General features: G+C 39.1%; 1 long non-coding RNA gene across 4 annotated transcripts; it reads left to right on the plus strand.

Annotated features, from left to right (window-relative positions):
- The first annotated feature begins 919 nt into the window (after positions 1 to 919).
- Positions 920 to 3422, plus strand: LOC116115222. Of its 4 annotated transcripts, none has more exons than XR_004125641.1 (8): positions 920 to 1027; positions 1157 to 1250; positions 1445 to 1544; positions 1645 to 1719; positions 1855 to 2169; positions 2378 to 2513; positions 2588 to 2706; positions 3252 to 3422. It is a non-coding gene; the product is annotated as an uncharacterized LOC116115222 (long non-coding RNA). The 4 variants fall into 4 exon arrangements; XR_004125642.1 differs by having other exon boundaries at positions 1855 to 1959; XR_004125639.1 differs by having other exon boundaries at positions 1855 to 2513.
- Positions 3423 to 24381: the final 20959 nt, after the last annotated feature.

Genomic DNA, 24381 nt, shown 5'->3' on the forward strand with positions numbered 1-24381 from the left:
TGTCCAAAGTAAAAATCCTGTTAGAATGCTGAATCTTCTTCGCCTACTTTGTGTTCCTACTTCTGCTGACTTTTTGTGAATCTTATTTTTTATATCATGAAAGTACTTAGGACTACTTTAACGAGACAGTGCCTCTTACACTTGGGCTTCATCTTTTTTTTTCCGTCTCTTTTTTATCTGGGACTTTTTTTTTTAAGTCTTATTGTCTCATTTGGGTTTCGTCTTTTTTTTTTTTTTTTTTGATCAAATTTTAGTTTATTGATTTTTTCTTGTGGGGTTGTGTGCGTGTTCAGTGCTCGCAAGAAGGAGCTGAAGAATAAGCAGAGAGAATAGGAGAGGAAGCGCAAAGAAGAAAAATGGCGAAACAGGTACTTAGCTTTCGTTTTAAGCTGATGATTTGTTGAGTTTTTGATATGGCTTTCGGTATTTTTGTATTCATTTTTGTTTGCTAATTGGCTTTTTCTTTTCTTATTTGATATTTTGATATGGCTATGCGGTATTTGGCATTCGTTTTTGTTTGTTAATTGGTGTTGTTTTGTTATTGTTTAAGGATTAAGGGACAAGAAGGTAGTGTCATGTAGTTATTAATTTGAAGTTAGTAACATATGTGTTTATGAATATTGGTGTTATTTTGTTCTTCTTTAAGGATTGAGAGACTAGAATATGTGTAATGTAGTTATTGATTTGAAGTTATTATGGATTTTGAATGCAGGGGTGGAGCCATAAAGTTTTTGGGGACGAAAAAGCGACACCACGACAAATGGCTGAAAGACACTGAGAATTATGTGGTAAAAGGTTGCTTTGCAATGACGGAGTTGGGACATGGAAGTAATGTATGTATGTCAAGGTTGTTAATTGATTTGTGGAATCTTACTATGTTCTTAATTTTTGAACTTTGTGTTGGGTTTGTTATTTTTACGTTAAAGGAATTGAAACAGTTACCACTTATGATTCAAACACCGGAGAGTTTGTTATAAACACTCCTTGTGAGTCAGCTCAAAAATATTGTATTGGTGGAGCAGCCAATGTAAGGAATTTTTCTTTCTTTAAGATTTGGTTGGCAATTTTTGTTGTTCAATTTGATTCCCATGCCATGGGTAGAAATTGTACTTGCAGCATCTGTGTTTACATAGTTTTTGTTGTTTTGCCTATTTAGCATGCAACACAGACGGTGGTCTTTTCGCAGCTTGAAATTAATGGGAAAAATCAAGGGGTTCATGCATTCATTTGCCAGATCAGGAATGCAGATGGTAAAATTTGTCCTAATATCTGGATAGCTGATTGTGGTCATAAAATTGGGTTGAATGGCGTTGATAATGGTCGAATTTGGAAATAGTTATAAGACCTTTTGTAGTTAAACTGCTCTACTTTACGTTTGAATGACCTTAAAAAACTATGCTCTCTATAGTTAAGAGGTAACTCAAAAGTTTTGGAATTTTTTCAGGTTTGATAATGTCCGAATCCCTAGGGAGAATTTGTTGAATTCAATTGCTGATGTTTCACCTGATGGAGAATATCTTAGTGCAATCAAAGACCTAGATCAGGTAATTACCTTATGATAGATGGCATATTGTTATCTTCTTCTAGCTTAATTTATCTGATAAGATGACTTTCTAAGCTCTTATATATTTGTGTTATTTTTAGTGATTTGCAGCTTTCAAGGCCGCTTTAACATCTGGTTGTGTAATTATAGCATCAGCAGCAATGTACATATCAAAGGTAATAATGGATTTTAAATCTGGTCTCCCTTTAGTTGCAAAACTTTTGCAGTTGTATATGATTCTTAGGCCAGGGATGCAGGTAATCCTGAGAAACTTAATGAACTATTGGAAATTAACATTCTTCTCCTTTTAGATTGGCTTATCAATAGCTATTAAGGTATGCATTATCAAGGCAGGCATTCTCTATTACACCAAATGGACCTGAAATCCTGTTGCTCAATTATCCAAGTCATCAACGGTGACTATTGCCTCTCCTTGCAAAGACTTAAGCATCTCGATAACTTGCATTGTGAAATTAAATTTTATTGTAATTTTGGGATTAAACTTTTCTCTCTTCTCTTCCCTTACATTTATAGTATCTGGTATGAACTGAGTATATATGTTACTGGATTTGCCAGTGTTGACACATCTACAAAATTTTCCCAATTGACTCTTATCTGTTTGCCAAGTAAGTAAGGAGTTTGATTCTATTGGAAGTGTATATTTTTTCACTTAGTAATGCTAATAAATTTTTCCTGATTGCTGCATTTATTTGTGGTATTTGAATAGGAGTAATTATACTGGACCTATCTATTGATGATCTTATCTAATAAACTGGTGTTGTTATTTCTGCTGCTATCCTCCCCTTTTCATCCCCATTATTGATTCTGCAACAGATATGCTATGAGTTCTGCTGCAAACTACATGAAGATGTTATATGTGAATAGGGCTCCTCAGTCAAACAAAACCATTCATGTTATTTCAAGTGCATTCAAGGCTACTTTTACCTGGCACAATCAACAAACACTACAGGTCAGGAACTTCAACTACACATCGATTATTTACTTTTATGTTAAGTGGTCTGATTCAGACTACTGTTCTTTTAGGAATGCCGTGAAGACGTGGAGCACAAGGCCTGAAGACTGAAAATCATGTCGGTTATTTGAAAAGTGAATTTGATGTGCAATCTGCTTTTGAAGGGGACAACAATGTCCTGATGCAGCAGGTTAATGTCTATGGTCTTCTCTCATATAAATTATGACAAAGAATTGCAGCATATCGCTATTAATTGTTTACAAGTGACCTGCATATCTATATACTACATTTTTGTTGGAGACAGGAATAGGTATTAGAGAAAATGTTAGATTCTAACTTACCTTCTTCCGAAATGACATGAATTGTTTAATAGCCTTCCTAAAAGCGTTGGGGCATAAGAAGACTTTTGAACTTGATCTTTTATTGAATTAGTTTATATTTCCTCCATGTTTGACCTTTAGTAGATTATAGATTTTAGACTTTTTAGTACTATATTATAGACTGCTATGGATGTAGATTGCATGTTAATAATACTCTTGTTTCTTTTAATTGAAATTCTGCATATTGCAATAATCAGTTTTGGTTTCCATATTAATTCTGTAAGCTTTGCGTACCAATTTTTAGTTTGTTTTGATCAATGGCTAAATATTAATATGGAACTATATTTATACTCAATTTTACTTTCTCCATAAATCTCACTTCGAAATGGTTGTGCATGTTTTTCCATTCCTCCAGGAAATGAAATTTTGCTACTTACTAACATAGAGAGCTTTAAGGTAACTATTTCTTGGCCATATTTCTTTCCTCAGAGATATATGGTTGGTCAATGAAAGGGGTTTTTTCTAGTAGCTAGTGATTTATAAGGATACACTGATTTATGTTTATACAATTGTCCTTTCGTGTTCACTTATTGGTGTGGTTGCTGCTCTGTATGTTTAAGCAGATCATATACCCTAGTTTTGCATTCTAAATATTGTCATTATTTTGGTGGTGTTTGTGGATCATGTTATAATGTGATCAATGGTATGTATTTCTAAAAATAAGGCCATATCACGTGGAATACAAACTTGGGATGTATAGTACTACTAGTATATTAAACATAGTAGTGGAGATGCATTAAACTACATACATGTATACAAAAGTATAATTTGAAAATAACTCCTAGATCTTGTGCATTATTTTATGTAGCCAGTAGTATGATTACAAAAGCCTCACTGGTGATTAGCTGATTATTAAACTGACTAGTCGCTAAGTTGTATGGGGCTTGGAGTTGTAATATTTATGAAAAATTATGGATCTGCTTGTTCAGTAAATCCACGTAAAAAGTGTACCATTCAATAAACTAATTGAGAGATTCTTAAATGTTTAAATTTATTGTTGAATTGTGATAATTGTTGTTGGTTGAGGAGTATTATGAAGAATTTCTTTACATTATTCCATTATTTAATTGGTAATAATCAGGAAAATAAGTTAATTATAAAATAAAAATATTTTTTTTAAAATTTACAAAAAAAATTCTTGACATTTTTGTACATGTTTGGCTCAGTATTTTTATTCATATTCTGGATCCTATTCTCCAAATAATGTTTGGCACATTATTCCAGAAATATTACCATATTTTTTAATTACTTTAGACCCCATAAGGTTATTAATTTCACTAAATACCCCCTCAAAAAAAGTTTAAAAATTAATAAAAACACTCTCATCAATCCAACTTGTCAGATTCCGGCAACCATTGTCGGTGATAGTCGGAATCTGTACAACGGCCTAACTTCCGACCAGAAATGGTTGGAAGTTCACCGACCTGGCCTTTTCGGCCAGATCCACCACGGATCTGACCGGAAAAGGCCAGATTTGGCCATCAGCGACGGCCAAAGAAATGGTCGTTGTTGACTGAAAACGACGGCCACATCTTTGGCCATCGTTGTCGTTTGGCCTTTTTCGGTCGTCGATGGCCATAATAGATCGTAGATATGGCCTTTTCTGGCCAGATCCGTGGTGGATCTGGCCGGAAAAGGCAGTAACGACGTGTTACGGCATAGATCCGACTAGTCTGTGCCGTAACAAAATTTTTCGGCCAGATTCCAGTGGTGGTGACCGGAATCTGGCACTGCAGGTGGTGGGGATGTTTTTGTCATTTTATATATTAGGTTCTTTAATTAAATTAGTAAACCTAAGGGCTTTTTCATAAATTTTTAAAATTTACCTCGTAATACTCCCCTATTCAATAATGCAATATTATCCCCAAAATCCTATCCAAAATACTAAATCAAACGCACCCTTAAGACTATCAAGGATGGAAAATTATTATTAATAAAATTTGATTATTATTATTATTAATATTCAATTTATTATTATTATTATTATTATTATTTTGTTAAAATCTCTTGACAGTTCGAAGACTGTCAATGATTGATTAGTTAAAATTCGGTCAATTCTTGACAGATTATAATTATCAACAGATTTGTGAAGAAATTCTTGAAAGTTCAAAAGCAGTCACCACCCTTTCTTGACAGTAGCTTCAATGAGGGGTGAAGAATTGTCAAGAAACCCCCTTCTTAACAGTTATTACTCATCAAGAAAGGGAGTTTTTCTAGAAGTGTGGAGACTTATTATATTTGGCAAACCTTGGGGTTTAAAGGAATTAAACCAAAATTTGATACTTAAAAAAAACAACAAAGCTACAGACACCGAAAAACTTGCACCGAAATTGTGTATCGATCTACATGTAACACGCCTTTAATTTTTTTAATAATTTTTTTCTAGTGAACGGTCGTTCATCAAATTTGGACGGTCGTTCACTCACGTGGACGCCCGTCCATATTATATGGACGGGCGTTCATATACAAGGAACGGGCGTCTCCATTTAAAGGACGTCCGTCCTAATTAAAATACCATAAAAAAATTTTATAAACATTAAGGACGGCTGTCCATCCGTTATGGACGGTCGTCTCTTTATTTTGGACGGGCGTCTGCAAATAAAGGACCCCCGTCCTTAACCAAAATATGAAAATAAAATAAAAAATTTGGGATGGCCATCCATAAATTTTGGACGGGCGTCCATTCCGTCCATACTTTTAAAAAAAAAAAAAAAAAAAAAACATTTTAAATGAAACAAGGAGTGGCTGTTGCTGGTTCTTTCTTGAAAATGAAGACGTAGTAGTGGCTACTGTAACGGCTACTATGGACAATCCTCAGTTTTCTTAAATGATAATTTGAAATCAATGGAATGAGGGTGCAATCTAACTCTAGCACCACTTGCAATCTTAACAAATCGTTTTCCATTTTTATGAGGTGGACGTAACCTTGCCACCATTGGATACAAACCAGCCACAAGGATTGCATGTAGTATGCCTGGCACATGTGCATTCTGGCTACAACTTGAGACATCTTCTGGAATAAACCCATTCCTAACTAATTCTGTCTGAAGCTGCTTACACATACCAAGCAACATATTCATGATGCTTGAAGAGACGAAATACTGAGAACAAAACCGTGCTTCTCGACCCCTCTGTTTTGCATTCCTCCAACACTCAAAAAGCTGCTATGATTGTTAGCTGATCACTCTGCCCACCGTACAATGAAGCAAGCTCAAATTTAGCAGCAGTTGCTCTCTTCTTTTCATTTGGTAACATAGGAAGGGTAAACAGATCCCTATAGTCAGAAGCACATGCAAGTGTCAAAGTTGGGTCTAGACAGTTCATCATTATGGCAAAGAAAAGCATCTTGCTCATTAATGGATGAACAGAAAGAGAGCAAAGCTGGGTCCTGTTCGGGGCTGAGAGCAAAATGAAAATGGCGAAGAAGCTACGCAAAGTTAGTATCGTATCTGTGGGGGACGACAAGGTTAGCTGCCAGAGATGGTGGCCAGAGTGCAATACACTTCCGTTGGGCTAGGATGAGAGCTGTCTTATAGCTCGAGTTCACCACGGGGGGAGGAAATGCGCAGTTTGCAGTTTGCAATCCTATTATAGTTCGCAGTTTGCGTGCGTGTAAGCCTTAAGAAGACGAAGTTGGTTTAGAAGAGGACTGCAAGTGGTTTAGAAGACGAAGAAGAAGAGGTTTAGATTTTTTTATTTTTTTTAAAAGTATGGACGCCCGTCCAAACGTAAGGGACGATAGTCCAAAATTTATGGACAGCCGTCCCAAATTTTTTTTTTTTTATTGGCCGAACGACTTATGCATACCCAAGGTTTGTTGAAACGACAAGTTGGTACCCAAAAGGTTTTGAAACGACAAATAGGTACCTTCCGTCACGTTCTGTTAGTGATTTTCGTTAGATAATAGTGAAAAGACTAAAATGCCCTTGAAAGTTTAATTTTTAGTTTTCTATAAATTTAAAAATTTCTAAAAAACCCCCTAGGTTTGCTAATTTGACTAAACACCCCAATATATAAAAAATTTATAAAATAACAAAAACACCCCCGCCCCCGGCAGTGCCAGATTCCGGCCACCATCGTCGGAATCTGGCCAGAAAATTGTGTTACGACACAGACCCATCGGATCTGTGTCGTAGCGCGTAGATCTTTCATTTTTCGGCAAGATCCGTGGCTGATCTTGCCGGAAAAGACCAGATTTACGGCCAGATCTGGCCATCGAGACCGGAAGCTTGCCGGGAAATTGTGTTACGACACAGACCCATCGGATATGTGTCGTAACATGTCGATCTGGCGTTTTCCGGCCAAATCCGTGGATGATCTAGCCGGAAAAGGCCAGATCTGGCCGTCGAGGCCGAAAAAGGCCAGACATAGATCTGTCCTTTTCCGGCTAGATCCGTGGCGGATCTGGCCGGAAAAGGCCACATCGGTGTGTTACGACACAGATCCGATGGGTCTGTGTCGTAACACAATTTTCCGCTGTGGTGGCGGGGGTGTATTTGTTATTTTATAAAATTTTTATATATTGGGGTATTTAGTCAAATTAGCAAACCTAGGGGGTTTTTTAGAGATTTTTAAAAAACTAAAAATTAAACTTTTAAGGGCATTTTAGTCTTTTCACTATTATCTAACGAAAAACACTAACAGAACATGACGAAAGGTACCCATTTGTCGTTTCAAAACCTTTTGGGTACCAACTTGTCGTTTCGACAAACGTTGGGTATATATAAGTCGTTCTCCCTTTTTTATTTTCATATTTTGGTTAAGGACGGGCGTCCCTTATTTGCGGACGCCCGTCCAAAATAAAGGGACGACCGTCCATAACGGATGGACGGCCGTCCCTAATGCTTATAAATTTTTTTTATTGTATTTTAATCAAGGATGGGCGTCCTTTAAATGGGGACGCCCGTCCCTTGTATATGGATGCTCGTCCATATAATATGGACGGACATCCATGTGAGTGAACGACAGTCTAAATTTGATAGATGGCCGTTCACTAGAAAAAAATTGTTAAAAAAATCAGAAACGTGTTACACGTAGGTCGGTACACAATTTCAGTGCAAGTTTTTCGGTGTCCGTAGCTTTGTTGTAAAAAAAAAAAAAAAGGTTATATTTTAAGCTAGGAAGTCATGCAACAACAAGAAAAGGAATAAAGAGGACGTAAATCGAAGTCCTAAAAATATATTTTCTCAAAAGCTAACGGTCCTACTCAAAGCAACTTCCTAGCTATTTGTTTGATTTCTTTTGCGAATTAAAGTTTATATTTATTGGTTAATACATTACAAGGTTCAGTGTAAGATAGAAGTTTCGTAACATATGATTTTCTACATAAAAAATAAATAAATAAAAAAATTTCTTGCAGCAAGGACAAAGTTAAGAGTCTTCATAGTGATTTTGGCCGATTTATGTCATAGTGACCCTTGACTTTATTAGGTTCACAAGTTTTGATAACGTAGTCAAGGAGTTAAGGGGTTCAACCAAGTCAAAGTTGGCGACCAAATCAAAGATTTTTTGTGCAAAAAGACAATACATTATAATCGTAGTTCATCAAACCCTACTCAGTGAGCTGAGCAGGGGATATTACAATAAAAATGTGCAGCCCCAACATTAAAAGGGTGAAGTCTTTATGTAAGACAGAAGTGTCGTTACCTAAAATTTTCTACATATAAACTAAAAACTCTCATAACAAGGACAAAGTTAGAGTCTTAATAATAAATTTGACCAATTATATCATAGAAACACTTTACTTTATTAGGTTCATAAGTTAGGTGCATCGACGACAAAAACCAAGTCAAGTCTTTTGTGAGACAATTTTCATAATAACTCCCCAAGAATGTAGATTTTATCATAACTAGTCTTAAATGATCTGGCCTACATGAAGACATAACATGACCTTTAATTTTATCATTTAAAGAAGAGCAAACAAGTTTTTCCCACCTAAGGTTTGCCTTAATGACTCTTTCTCACCCAAAAAGTTTCAAAATACTATTTTTCCACCCAAAATTTATATTCCATTAATATCCAAAATATACTTCATTTTCTCAACCAGTGTTTGATGAGTTACTAGAAGCCAGGATAAAAGGGGTTTTGTAGAACGGAGACTGCTAAATCAAGTGGTGGTAACCGATTGAATATTTGCCACCCGAATCAATTGGAAATCCATTAAGAACAAAAAACCCTAGCTTTGCGGTGGCCGACAATCGGCTAGAAATCAAGTGCCAAAGTGAAAGGGATTTTGTAGAGAAGAGACGAAGGTTCAAATGGTGATGATAAAAAGAATTTTTATCGTCGGAATCAGCTTTGGGTATTAATAGAATATAAACCTTGGGTGGGAAAGTGGTATTTTGAAACTTTTTGAGTGGAAAAGTGTCTTTAAGGCAAACCTTGGGTGGGAAAAAGTCGTTTACTCTTTAAAGAATTCATAGAAATAAGTATGAGCTATAAAAATTTGCATATTTTATTATAAAAAAGAAATTATTTTTGACTTTTTACTTAAAGTTCTAAACCTCTGCCTTTTCTCATATCCAAGTTGGTTTATAAGTGCTATTCTTACAAAGAAGCCTACAAATGAGGCATACAAAGTTAACCTTCACCCTTCATCTTTATCATTTCTCTCTCTCTCTCTCTCTTTTTCCGTTTTTCTTTTGTTTTTTTCTTCACTTTGTACGCTTCTTTATAGACTTCTTTGTAAGGATAGACTTATTGATAAGTTATAGGATTGTGATCCTTCTAATTTTTTACCTCTAATCTTAATAGAAATATAAACATGTTATTGAAAGCAGGCAGTTATTCTTTCTTCACTAAAATATACTTTAATTTGTTGCATTCATTCGTGTATATACAGACCTGATTAATTTACATTACAAGGGTCAAGTCTTTAAGTAAGATAGAAGTTTCATAACATATAATTTTCTACCTAATAAAATAAAAATTCTTGCAGCAAGGACAGAGTTAAGAGCCTTTGTAATGAATTTGGCCGATCTATATCATAGTGACCTTTGACTTTATTAGGTTCATAAGTCTTTGTAATGTATTGCATGTTTGTGCAGTCATTCATTCAAGTTAGAAATTTGATAAAACATCCTCCATGTAGAATATATCGTAAATTGGTCTTATGTGATTAGGCCTATATAAAGACCTTGACCTTCTAATATTTTAGCATTTAAAGAATTCATAGAAATAACTTAAAATAATATACATATTTATTTAAATTAAAAAGATAAAATTATATAAATGGCCCCCAATTTTTTCTTAAATTAACAGTAGCCTCTTTTTACAAGTCAAGCACTCTATAGCGCTCTTCTAATTTATGGGACAAAATTGCCCTTATATGCTTAAGCATAAACAGGACACATTAATAATGCCCAACATTGCCTGAATATCGGGATTGGGGCACTATCGCCTTTAACCTTTAGCCCTAGATTCCTTGATTACACCTGATGTCACCTGAATTTGAAAGACAGAAAATTCTCGACACCATCTGATATCAACCGAATACAAGAAGTTGGGCATTGTTGTCTTCAACCTCCAACCCCAAATCGCCCGACTTGCATGAATGACTGCACAAACACGCAATACAAATGTGAAAACACAAACTTTAAACCCTTAAATTAGTACCAAATCCAAAAACGTAACATCCAACTATAATTAAAAACTATTCAAGGCTAAATTACAACATTTAAAACATTAGTCATACCTAAACTATCTCATATGTGAAAAAACCTAGGGCCTGTTTGGTAAACTTTTTTAATAGTATTTTGGAAATCTTATTCTAAATATGATATAATAGGATTCTGAGAATGTGTTTGGTATATTATTGGAAAACATTTTCTGAATATATTTAGATTTTTTTTTTAACTCCCTACATTTGTTAATTTACCTAATCCCCTCCCCCCAACATAATAAAACTTTATAAATTAACAAAAAACACCCCCTCAACTGATTGCTAGCAGCCGACCACTACCATTGGATGGTGGCCGTCAGTCGCTGGAATGATGCACGACCAATTGGATCTAGCCAATCATACGTCGATCTAGCCTTTTTCGACCAAATCCACAGTGTATCTGGTCAGAAACGGCCAAATCTGTGGTCATAGATCTGACCGTTTTCGGCCAAATCGATGCACGATCAGTCAAATTCAACCGATCATGCATCTTTTCAATGCCAATGGCCTATTATGGCAGCAACGGAGGCTGGTGGCCGGTGGTGGTTGTTGGTGGGCAACTGTGGCTTGGGTGGATGAGGGTGTTTTTGTTAACTTATAAACTTTTATTGTGAAAGGTAATTGTTAAATGTTTTGAGTTGAACAAAATATGATTCGATTTTAAATTGAGTAATCAATATTAAAACAAACATGTTTTTCACTGTTTAAGATAAGATAGTAGAATAGAATAGAATTTGAAAAGTTAAACAAACAGGGGGCTATATTTTATTGTTTACAATCAATGAAAGAATGAGATAAATGTCTTTAATTTAATGGTGAATGGGTGATAATTGATTGATTTTTTTATTGATGTTTGTAGAGAGGTGATGGTTAGAGACAAGATTTGTGTTTGGATAGATGAATAAGAGGTGAAGAAGTTGGGTTTTGTATATAATGGTAAAACCGCCGATACAATAAAAAGAGGGTTATATAGTTAAGGCTTTTTAAAATAGGCTATCTTTTTAATTTACTGGTGAAAATAGGACTATTTATTATAATTGCCCAAAAACTGATTTATTTAATTTATAAGTAAATTTTTTAAAATTTTCTTGGACCTGAGGTGGTCATGGCCCCAGCCATAAATTTGGTCTGCCGCCGCAACCAAATTCCGAATATATCATAACTCATCTTAAATGTTTAGGTCTACACAATGACCCTGAGCTTCGATTTTCTTTCAAAGTATTCATAGAAATAAAATATTACTCATCCCAAACAATTATCACAAATTTCAAATCTCAAACGATGTCTCACTATATAAGCATTACATTATCATTCAATGCATAATCATTTTTATTTACATGTGATAACACAACACTCGGGCTAGGTAATATTAGATAAATTTTGTGAAGAGCAATAGTATATATAAAAATATGCGTATTAATTTATATAAAAAAAAATTACTTATGACTTCTTATTTAAAGTTCTAGACATGTGCTTTTTAACCGGTAGCCAAGTTAACCGTAAGTTATAGGACTGTGTTACTTCTGGTTTAGAGTTATAAAAATGTTATTGAAAGCTTGCAGTCATTTCCTTTCTCAAGAAAATATACTCTAATTTTTTGCATCATTCATATATCAATAATATTTTGCTTCCAATTGAGTCATACAATTAGGTAAAAATAGAACAAAATTCATGTAAAATGACTACTCTATCTTTTTTTTTTTTTTTTTTTTTGGTCTAGTTGTATGACTCAGTAAACATAACATTGCTCTTCATATATATACGGACTTGATTAATGTTTGGATATATTATATATATTGTTGTATATAAATTAATATGATAAAAATTTAATAATTCGATAGGTATGTATAACAACTAAAAAGTTTGGCCCCTGTTTATTACACTATTCTGGATCATTATTTTGTTATCCTATTTGAATTAAAAAATATGATATGTGTTTGCTTACTTATTGGGTCAATCAATTCTGAAAATTAATCCAACTCAAATAAGATTTTTTGTGTAAAAATGAAAAGGGGTGGGACTTGTTTTTAGATTATCCAATTTCATTCAACTGAAAACATTTTTCTTTCTCTTATTCTAATTTGAAAATTAATCTACCCAAGACCACTATTGTCTACCAGCAATCATTACTGGCCGCTGACCGACATGACCGGAATAACGTATCATCGGTCGGATCTTGCCGATCGTGCATTGATCTGGCTGGAAATGGCCAAATTTTGGCTAATAACAATGGCCAGAATATGGCTATCAACGACCAGATTTTGGTCATAGATTTAACCATTTTCAATCAAATCCAAGGGTGGAAACTTGCAAATTTGCCAAACCTTGGGTGGGAACATGTCGTTTACTCTTTACTTCATAGGTAAATGTTCAAAGGTTTCCTTCAATTTCGGCTGCCATGGCCCCCACTGGCCATAACGTTGGTCTGCCGCAACCGAGTCAACGCTGCAACCAAGTCAAAGTCTTTCTTCACTAAAGTCTACTTTGATTTGTTGCATCACCAAAGTCATACTCATACGGACTAGATTAATGTTTGCATATATATACTGATATATAATCTTTTGTATACAAATTACTATAACATTAATTCCTTCCCAGCTGCGAAATTTCCACCATCTTTTGAGTTGATTGGATTTCAGCGAAATTTCCTGATTTGTAGAATGACATAACAGTAAAAGTCAGGGCCGGCTTAACCTAGGCCCCCAAAAAAATGGGGGCCCAAATTTTTTATAATTTTTTTTTTTAATATCTTAAAAAAATGAAAATGGTTTATAATTTCTTATCTAAGTCAAGGGGCCCCAAAAAAAAAAGTCAAAAAAACCCAAATTTATTATAAACTTTTTACATATATCCTCACCTAAAGTTTAACAAAACAGCAAGTTTGTACCTCTAGTTTTGTATATTCTAGTTTATACCCCTAAATTAACACATTGAATCTCTTTTAACAATGGAAGACTAAAATAATAATTTAAATATCTCAAATAACTAACCCCCAATTCAATCCCAAAATTTGACATTCACATAAATCATCTCCAGCCCTCTTTTGCCGCCAGTGGTTTGGAGTTGATTTCGGTCAATTTTGGTTCCGGTCGATTTTCTCACCAAAATCGACTGAAATTATCATTTTATCATTTCCCAACCTTGATAGCCCTTGATTTGACTAATTTTTGATGAATCTCGCAACCCAACTCCACCACACGACAGCCATTTCCAGCCTTTTTTGCATGTACCCGACATTGTTGGCCTTCCCCGACACCACCATCTTCCTCCCCTCAGCCCTCTCATCAAAACCCCTATCATACCTTATCCGTTTACTCTTCCAATCGTCGGCCATTGATACCTTTTGGGCCATGACTTCTCAAGCATTTTCTTATCAATCTTGGCATTGGAAATCACCCATTTCACCATCCATCACTTCTCCAACATCTACTCTCCAAAACCCCCCACCAACCTAACCTTGTTAGCCTACCGATTGCTGTCCACCTCTCCTAATGATTTTTCATCTCAAAAGGCAAAAAAAATAAAATAATTTTTTTAATATATGCTTATATTATTAGATGGTCCCAAAGTAACTCCTGCCTAGGGTCACAAATGTTCTAAAGACGGCCCTGGTAAAAGTTTGCAATTTCAGTCTTAGAGAGTGAAAATATGAAATCCTTAAACAATAAGATGAGGAATGAAGTAAACATAAATCAAAGTCCTAAAATATTAGTACACTCTTTAATTCAAATATTCCCAACACAAACTGAAAGCCTGGGGTCCTACTTTGAGATATTACTTGCTTTGGACGCACAATTTGGAAACCCGTGTTAAGGGAAACCCAAAGTTATGGACCTTTAGCCCATGCTTTCCCCCACCTTACATGTTAAGGGAAACCCAAAGTTATAGACCATTAGCCCATGCTTCCTCGATCATCTATGACTTGCTAAGTCATGATGAACCACCCCTTTAGGGACCACAAGTCCTCATATGAAGCTTACCAACTACCGTCAGGTCCGGGTCAGCTCTATTACCCCATACCACTTGTAACAACTTAGGGTCCCATCCGTTAGATATTGTCTCTTTTGGACACATAGTTCTCACAATTTTGTCTTTGGGCATCTAAACCTAAAGCGCATCAAACATGTTAAGTGACACCCAAGTTTATATACCTATAGCCCAAAGATCTCCCCCACCAATGTGGAACTCTTGCCAAGTTATGACACAAACACTATCTATAAGTCCATATGTATAATAGCATAACATCATTGTCACCACCTCCACCATGTTCCAATCCTACTTAGTAAATTCGCGTTTTATGCACGAATTATACGTCCAACCATATAATTCACCTATAAAACGTGAATTCCCTTATTTTATAAGCACAGCCGAATTATACACGAATTTTATGCCCCAATCGTATAATTCTCGAACAATTCGACCGTATTTTTTAAAATAAAATTTTGTTATTTAATGAGTCAAAACGATGTCATTTTAGGTGGAGTTTTGTCAAAACTCAAATGAAATGAAATCACTTTCTATTCTTTAGTTCTCTTCGTCTCTTTTTTTGCACCCTCTTCCTCTCTTCTTCTTCAACTATTCTTCAACCACTAAGGCAGTAACCGCACAAATAAAATTGTTTGTTTTGTTTCATAATTGGTCCACTTCTACAATATTTGTAGTAATTAATAATGAATCAAATGATACAATTTTTTACAAACTAAAATATTATAATTCAAAAAGACATAAACCATACACCTATAAGGAAAAACAAAAGAAGATTAATTCAATGATTATGAAAAGTGCTAAAATAAGGATTAATATTGCCATATTTTTCAAAACGTATTATTGACAATATGCCGTATTAAACTCATATATACCTATATCGTATTTTTCTCATATCTGAATTTTATAGCCGAATTTTTATAAATGTATTTTTCACCCTTTGCTCTATCATACCCGTAAAATTCCTTTACCTTTTTTTGGTTGTACATGTATTTACAAACTATGGTTCCAATAGGCACCACCAGTTTACCAATCTGAGTCGAAGCAACTTCAGCCAACATAACTTTGGCCCAAGTTGACTCATCAACATTTGGAACCATAGTTCAGAAACTACTTGCTCCACTCGACCACCTATCAACCCCAAAACTCTTTGTAACATGGGCCCTAAATGACCAACAATAAAGTTCTATGAACGAAGAAGACACACAACCAAAAATCTTGAAATCAAGGTCAACAAGAAGGGGGTGCACGCCGACAGTGGGTGCGCTAGAGTGAGGGCTCGCCAGTAGAGTGTGTGTGGCAATTATATCATAATTAGAAGGACAAAGTTAAAGTCTTTGTTTAAGTTGTATTTTTATCCATACCACATCACCAATTTAATAGGCTGAAGTGTTATTGAAATAAATTTGAAAGGAAGATAATTATTTTGTTAATTCTATTAATATGAGGGTTAGAAAGTAATTAATTAATTTACTCATTATTATAATAAGGGGTAAAAACAGTATTTGATTAGTCAAGCCTGGTCAAAACAAAATTTACCTTAACAGAGTTTAAAATTTGGTAAGAATTTACAAATTATGAAATATAATACTACACATACAATATTTTTCATGCAATCTGATGTGGTAAAAAATGATTGGTTAAATTTAAATTAAAAATAATTTTTTATTCAATCATCTTTTGTCATGTCAGATTATATGAAAAATATTGTGTTTGTAATATTACTCATTTATAAAACCGCGGATGGAAATTGTAGATTTGACAAATCTGAGGTGCGTAAATGTCTGTTACTCTATTTATTAAGTAAATTTTCAAAAAATTTCTTGAACCTGTGGTCACCTTGGCCCTGCAGGCCACAATGTTGGTCGAAGTCAAAGTCGGCCACCAAGTCAAAGTTTTTATGTGGGGACAACAATTTCGTAAGTCCACCATGTATAATAATATAATATAGTAACTAATAAGTTGAATGATCTGGGTTACGTAAAGACTTTGAGCTTCGATTTTATCCTTTAAAGAATTCATAGAAATAATTTGTATGAAAATATTTATAACATTATGTTATATCTGGGAAAATAAGGGCTGACGTGGGAAAGTCACATGAGGAGTGACCTGCTCCCGTCAAAGCAATAAACACACGTCAGACCTGCCAAATGATATAGAGCTCACACGTGTCCCTTTCTCCTGCAATAAATCGTGCGAAATCAAATTGGGAAGAGAGCAATGGGACATAAAGCCGGATTATATCCTGACAATCACACCAACCCATGGATTTAATGATGATTACACATTTCAGTTTGATATAAAATGAAGAAGACCCCTTCATTAAGGGGATTCGGCCATTTTTACACTGAGAAACTCTCTCTCCTGTAAACAACACATTTACTTTTTCCAAATCTTTTGTAAGTCAGTCTGCTGTTGCGACCTGACCCACACTATCAATATCAATACAAATCAGTGGACGTAGGACTTGCTACCTTAGCATCCGAACAACTTTAAAAACTCTCTTTGCATTTATTTCGCTTTCTATATTCGTACTCACGTGTGCTTCTTGACCAATCAACGCTGCGCACGTGACAATTGGTTGGTGCCAAAATCAAGCATCAACAGTTTGGCGCTAGAAGGAAAGGGCATTTCGCGATGTGCGCCCCGCCAAGCTATGGCGATCAGCCGGATCGAGCCACAGCCTGGTCCGGCGGAGGATAGCATAGATCCGCGAATTCAGGAAATCCCCCTGAGTGGCCCGGTTGAGGATCTATCCGAAGTTTCGGTTGATCCAAAAGAGCCGAGCCGAGTGCTAAAGATCGGAAGCTGTCTCAACTCTCAGTTCGCTTCCGAGCTGGTAAGCTTCTTGAAGGAGAACATTGACGTGTTCGCCTTGTCGCATGTAGATATAATCGGGATCAGCCCGGACATTATTTGCCATTCACTGAACGTCAGCAGTGAAGCCAAGCCAATTCGCCAAAAAAGAAGGGCGATGGATCCGGAGCGGTACGCCGCACTAAACTCAGAAGTGGAGAACCTTCTCCGAAATGGATCCATTCGCGAGACTCTCTAGCCGACCTGAGTTGCTAACCCGGTCCTGGTAAAGAAGCCAAATGGCAAGTGGCGGACCTGCTTAGACTTCAGCGACCTGAACAAAGCTTGCCTGAAAGACAGCTTCCCCTTGCCAAGAATCGATCAGCTCGTTGATGCCACCTCGGGGCACGAGCTGTTAAGCTTCATGGATGCATACTCGGGATATAATCAAATCCCGATGTATAGGCCAGATGAGGAGCATACGACCTTCATTACGGACCGGGGGCTATACTGTTACAAAGTCATGCCCTTTGGCCTCAAGAATGCGGGTGCGACCTATCAGAGGTTGGTCAACCGAATGTTCTCCGACCAGATCGGGAGGACAATGGAGGTCTATGTGGACGACATGCTGGTCAAATCCCAGGTTGCCTTAGAACATATTGCGCATCTCGCTGAGATGTTTGACATACTCCGACTCTACAGAATGAAGCTGAACCCTCTCAAATGTTCATTCAAGGTATCGTCAGGAAAGTTCCTAATATATATGGTCAATCAACGGGGCATAAAAATAAACCCCGAAAAGATTCAAGCTCTGCTCGATATGGAGAGCTCGGCCATCAAAAAGCAGGTCATGAGTCTGAACGGGCGAATAGCGGCACTTAATCGCTTCATATCAAGGCTAACAGACCGCTGTTTACCATTCTTCAACGTCCTGAAGGCCAATAAGAAATTCGAGTGGACTCCCGAATGCGAGCAGGCATTCCAGAACATAAAAGAACATCTTGGAAAGCCACCTCTCCTCTCTAAACCTCTTCCACATGAAATCTTGCTCATCTACCTGTTCGTGTCTCAGTTCGCGGTCAGTGCAGCTTTAATACGAGAAGAGGAAAAGGCTCAGTGGCCAGTATATTATGCAAGTAAGCGTCTATCGGATGCCGAGATGCGGTATCCAGAAATGGAGCGACTAGCTTTTGCTCTGCTGGTCGCATCCAGAAAGCTGCGACCTTACTTCCATGCCCATACAATCAATGTAATGACAAATTACCCCCTCAGGCAGGTCCTCCAGAAATCAGAGGCCTCAAGTAAACTGCTCAAATGGGCCATGGAATTGAGCCAGTTCGACCTAAAGTATAAGCCCAGGTCGACCATCAAAGGGCAGGCTGTTGCAGACTTCATCTCAAAATTTTCCTATCTCCCAAGCAAGCAACAGCCTAGCGAAGTCGGGCAAGAAAGTATTTAGAACCTGTCGACCTGGAACCTCTACGTCGATGGGTCATCAAACAGGAAAAGAGCCGGTGCGGGTCTTCTCCTTGTGAGCCCCGAGGGGGCTCAAATTCATGGTATTCTCTGGTTCAAGTTTAAAGTGACCAACAATGAGGTCAAGTATGAAGCCCTGCTCGCCGGGTTGCGACTTGCCAAAGAAATGGGTGCAACCACGATCAGCATTTACAGCGACTCTATGCTAGTCGTCAACCAAATCCTAGGGGAATACCAAGCCAAGGAAGAGAACATGGTCCGCTACCTAAAAGAGGCTAAGACCTCTCTGGGATCGTTTAAGCACTTTGAAATCGCTCAGATCCCCAGAGAGAGCAATTCTATAGCGGACGCCTTGGCAAAGATAGCCTCGTCATTAGATTCTGAGGCTCTTGATAACATTCCTGTTCGTTTCTTCGATGCTCCAACTATCAGCTCGACCGAACAGGCCGTAAGCGTGGTTCAACCAGATTCCTGGATGGCTCCCATTGTCCAATACCTCAAGGATGGGACCCTGTCGAGCGACAAGATCGAGGCAAGGGTCCTGCGAGTAAGGTCTGCTCGTTTCACACTCATCGGGGATCAGCTGTACAGGAGAGGATTCAATACCCATCTACTCAAATGTGTAACCAGTGAAGAAGCAGACTACATCATGAGGGAAATTCATGAAGGGATCTGCGGTAACCACACAGCAGCTCGATCTCTTGCGAACAAGGTTGTTCGTCAGGGATATTATTGGCCCCGGATCCAAGAAGATGCGCACAATTTTGTCAAAAAATGTGACAAGTGCCAGCGGTTCGCGAACATTCCGCGAGCCCCATCTCACGAGCTAATTAATATGTCTAGCCCCTGGCCATTTTCCATGTGGGGGATCGACCTTGTCGGCCCCATGCCAGTCGGAAAAGGAGGGGTCAAGTATGTCGTGGTCGCGGTAGACTATTTCACAAAATGGGTTGAAGTCGAACCGCTAGCCGCGATCACGACCAGAAAGCTAAAAGACTTCGTTTTCAAGAACATAGTGTGCCGCTACGGAATTCCTCACACCCTCATCTCGGATAATGGAAAGCAATTTGATAATGAGGAGTTCAAGCAGTTCTACGACGAGCTGGGCATCCATAAAAAATTTGCCTCAGTCGCCAGACCGCAAGCGAATGGCCAAGTTGAAGCAGTCAACAAGACCATCAAGCACACTCTAAAAGCCCAGCTCGGGGCGGCCAAAGGAAATTGGGCCGACGATCTCCCCAAAGTCTTATGGGCGTACAGGACAACTCCAAGAACCTCCACCTCGGAAACCCCTTTTTTGCTAGCCTATGGCTGCGAAGTGATGATCCCTGTAGAGGTCGGGACCGGTTCTCTTCGGAGGGACTTGTACGATGAGGTTGAGAACGAAGCACTTATGAGAGCAAGTTTGGATTTGGTCGAAGAGCACCGCAACAAGGCTTCGCTAAGGATAGCAGCCTACCAGCAGCGCGCAAAGAGGTTCTTCGACTCAAAGGTCAAGCGAAGAGACTTCCAAGTCGGAGACCTTGTGCTAAAGGAAGTTCTTCTCGGGACCAGAGAGCCAAGTGCGGGGGTACTAGGACCTAACTGGGAAGGTGTGTACCGGGTCGACAAAGTAATCAGACTAGGGACTTACCACCTCAAAAGATTGAACGGCTCCAAAGTACCCCGAGCTTGGAATGCCGAGCACCTCCAGCCATACTATCAGTAATCCCGAACTCAGCTCTCCATTTTTGTTAATTTCTTTAATGTTAAGTATTACTTTGTTCGCTCGAAACAGTTCGCATGTGTTCTGTTCGCATGTAAGAATTTGTGTGTAATTGCCTATGTAAATCACAATTGTAAATTGTACATATATATGAAAAAGCGAACTGCAATTGAAAAGAATGTATCTTCATTTATGTACAAACAAAAAGTTAAGACCCAATCTCAATGGGGTCCAGACTCATTACATCACGGCTGGTCGGGGGGATCCTTCGAAGCAGGACCAGAGCTCTCTGCCTGGTCGGATCATCGGGTGGCAGCTACTACTTGATCATCTTCTTCCGCCAGAATTCGCAAGGCCTCTTGCCAACCGTCCGGGAGGTCGGACATGTCCAGATCCGGGTTCTTTGCTCGCAGGGAGTAAATAGACCCGATTGCCTAGTCTGCGGCCTTTTCCTCCAGCTCCTCTGACTGATTCCGCATTTCTTCAGTCAAAGAAGCGATTCTCTCCCGACTCTCTTGGAGTTCGGCCTCAAGAGCTTGCCTTTCCTGTTCAGAGGCCTCCCTCTCTTGTTCAGCTCGCTGAGCCCGTGCGAAGGTCGTCTGGATCTCCTGGTCCTTCTCTCCGACCTCCTTAGAGAGCCTGGCGGTTGTCCTTTGAAGTTCCTTAACTTCCTCCGCACGTCGATCGAGCTCCGTCTTTTGGAAGTCCACTGTTCGTAAAGCAGCGTCCTTTTGGTTCAGATACCTATTCGCCGCTTCGAACACCTGTGTTCTTTCCGCTTCGACGGACTCCAAGCTCTGCTTCAGCTTCACGACCTCTTCCTTCAGGTCGCTTGTCCCCTTTGCGGCCCCCAGCCGTGTCTTCTCCATAGACATCCTCATCGCAAGCAACGCCTGCGAGCAAGATATGAGTTAGAAATAAATCATAATGAAGTTTCAAATACAGCTCGTTTACCTTGCTTAGATGCTGGAACGACGTGGTCATCAAGTCGTCGCCCGTATCAGCAAACTCGTCGTATGACTCCGATAGCTCGCACTCGAGCAGACCATAGACTATCGGCTGCAGGTATTCGGGTAGACTCCCCAATGAGTCTAGCACTGGTGCGTCCTTCGCCTTGCCGGCAGCGACCGCCTCGCTCACGGGCTCCTTGCCCGACCTCCTTGATTCCTATCGCGACCTCAAAGGCTCTTCCTCAAATTCAGTCTTCGACTCTTCGGCCTGAATCTGCTTCCTCTTCTTCGACCTCTGGGCCGGAGCCTTCCGCCTTAGGCGAGCAGATGGTGCCTGAGCGACCTATTCTGTCCTGGTCACTTCTTGCACAGGACGGGGCTAGGGAGGCGCGACTGTTCGCACCGACTGTGCCGGAATAGGACGAGCAGTTTCGACCGCTCTCTCTCTCCTCAATCGAGGGAAGACGAATGGTGCTCGGCGAGGCTGCTCAGACTCCTTTGGGGGCATAGTTTCTGCATTTAAGTTCGTTAGTAAACAAAATTGCTCCGCGACCATGACAGGGATCGACGTAACTTACCTTCCAAGGGTTCTAAAGACGCTTTGTTGCTGAAAAAACCGTACTTCCGCAAGTTCGCGGTTGTCACAAGCTTCCTCGCGTCCCGGCTCTCCTCGTCCAGTACTCCAAAAGATACGAGTCTATCTGGGTCGGCGAGTAAGGCTTGTCTAGTCGTTCTATTAACTGCAAAAGGAAAAAGCATGTCGTTATTATAAATCATGCGAGCAGACAATGAACCCAACGAAGAAGAACCTACTTGGTTCCTGAAAACGGCAGTAGCCGTCATAACAGAAGAAGAAGAACTTTGTCTCGTAGGCCCCCGCATCGCTGGGATAGCTATGTATCCCCGCGGCAATGGTAGGTCGCCGAGATAGATAGTATGAATCCTTGTCCCTACTCTTCTTAAGGTAGTAGGCGACGCCGAGCTCCACCGCCGTTGGCTCGCCCAAGCCGCTCTCGCAGCACACGATGTACATAGCGACAGCGATGACATACGCGTTTGGCGTCAGCTGCATCGGTGTGATCCCGAAATGATCCAGGATCGACCTGATGAAAGGATGGAGGGGAATCCTCCCTCCACCCTTGAAGATCTCTTCGGAGATCGCGGCAAGGCCATCAAAGGGGCGCTGTGACGACCTGGTATGGTCGAGGAACACCTTCGCGCGGACGTCAAACTGCTTTTTTATCCTATCGAATTCCTCTGGGGTGAGAACCGAGAAGACATCAAGGGATGCGTCCTCGGGAACTTCCCGCGAGGACGAGCTGGCTCCTTCCTCGGGTCTAGATGTTGACGGTTCCATTCTGGAGTCTGCAACATCAATAGACAGGTCATTTTAGCCATCGCATGTCCCGCGCGGCGGCATGGGACAAATCCCTTAAACCCTAACAGTAACTCGAGCCGCCATCCACGGCTCGAATCCAATAACGGCGTCACGTCCCTGGTGAAACACCGGGAAACCCAACACCATCGCCCAACCAAACAAATGCAAAAAAAAAAAAAAAAAAAAAAAAAAAAAAAGAGAGAAAGGAGAATCTTACCTTATGGGATAAGTAACCGAGGCCGAAACTTGTTTCAGTTGCCTGAGAAGCCCGATCGGAAAAGAATGTTTCTGGTTTGCAAAGGCTTGTCACTCGAAGCAAAGGATTTTCGTGACCTCATCTGAAAATTTAGTTTTTAATATGGATTGTGAATCGACAGTTACCACTTCTCGGAACCGAAACGACAGCCTCCTCTCTCTCCCCGCATTTAATGTGCCCCACGTCGCATTAAATGCCGTGATAAGAGTCGTCGTTTCAAATGCGTTGCACAACTAATACTGTCAAAACGGTGTCGGGTCAGCACACAACGCATTTAATGTGCCTGACAAACGCTTTAGCGCATGCAGAGCGCCTGATAGCGTAGAACCAGGTTCATTGAATCCCTGACCCTAAGGTACAAAAATGAGCGTCCGACGAATCCAGGTCGCTAGGATGAAGATTGTCAGGTCGCTTAGGTGAGGAATTGCGCGAGGTCGTGTTCGCCAAAGGCCCTGTGCCGAGCTCATCCCATTTAGGTCGGAGCGACCAGAACCTCCAATCGCGGCATGACTTAGTTTCCAAGGTTCGATCCTCAAACCTTAAAAACTAGGGGGCTTCTGTTATGCCTGGGAAAATAAGGGCTGACGTGGGAAAGTCACGTGAGGAGTGACCTGCTCCCGTTAGAGCAACAAGCACACGTCAGACCTGCCAAATGATATGGAGCTCACACGTGTCCCTTTCCCCTGCAATAAATCGTGCAAAATCAGCTTGGGAAGAGAGCAATGGGACATAAAGCCGGATTATATCCTGACAATCACACCAACCCATGGATTTAATGATGATTACACGCTTCAGTTTGATATAAAATGAAGAAGACCCCTTCATTAAGGGGATTCGGCCATTTTTACACTGAGAAAATCTCTCTCCTGTAAACAACACATTTACTTTTTCCAAATCTTTTAAAAGTCAGTCCGCTGTTGCGACCTGACCCACACTATCAATATCAATACAAATCAGTGGACGTAGGACTTGCTACCTTAGCATCCGAACCACTTTAAAAACTCTCTTTGCATTTATTTCGCTTTCTATATTCGTACTCACGTGTGCTTCTTGACCAATCAACGCTGCGCACGTGACAATTGATTGGTGTCAAAATCAAGCATCAACACATTATTTAAATCATAATAAATAACTTCGGATTGAGCTTGGATTCACCCTTTTTAGTGTTTTATTGAGTTCATAGTTTGAAGTACTTCATCAGTAATTTTTGGATTCAAACACTAACATGCCACTAAGGCATAGTTTCAAATAATCATTCTTAAAATTCCCAAACAATTTAA

This window comes from Pistacia vera, unplaced genomic scaffold (genome assembly GCF_008641045.1).
Source record: "Pistacia vera cultivar Batoury unplaced genomic scaffold, PisVer_v2 Contig734, whole genome shotgun sequence".
In the NCBI taxonomy this organism is placed as follows: Eukaryota; Viridiplantae; Streptophyta; class Magnoliopsida; order Sapindales; family Anacardiaceae; genus Pistacia; species Pistacia vera.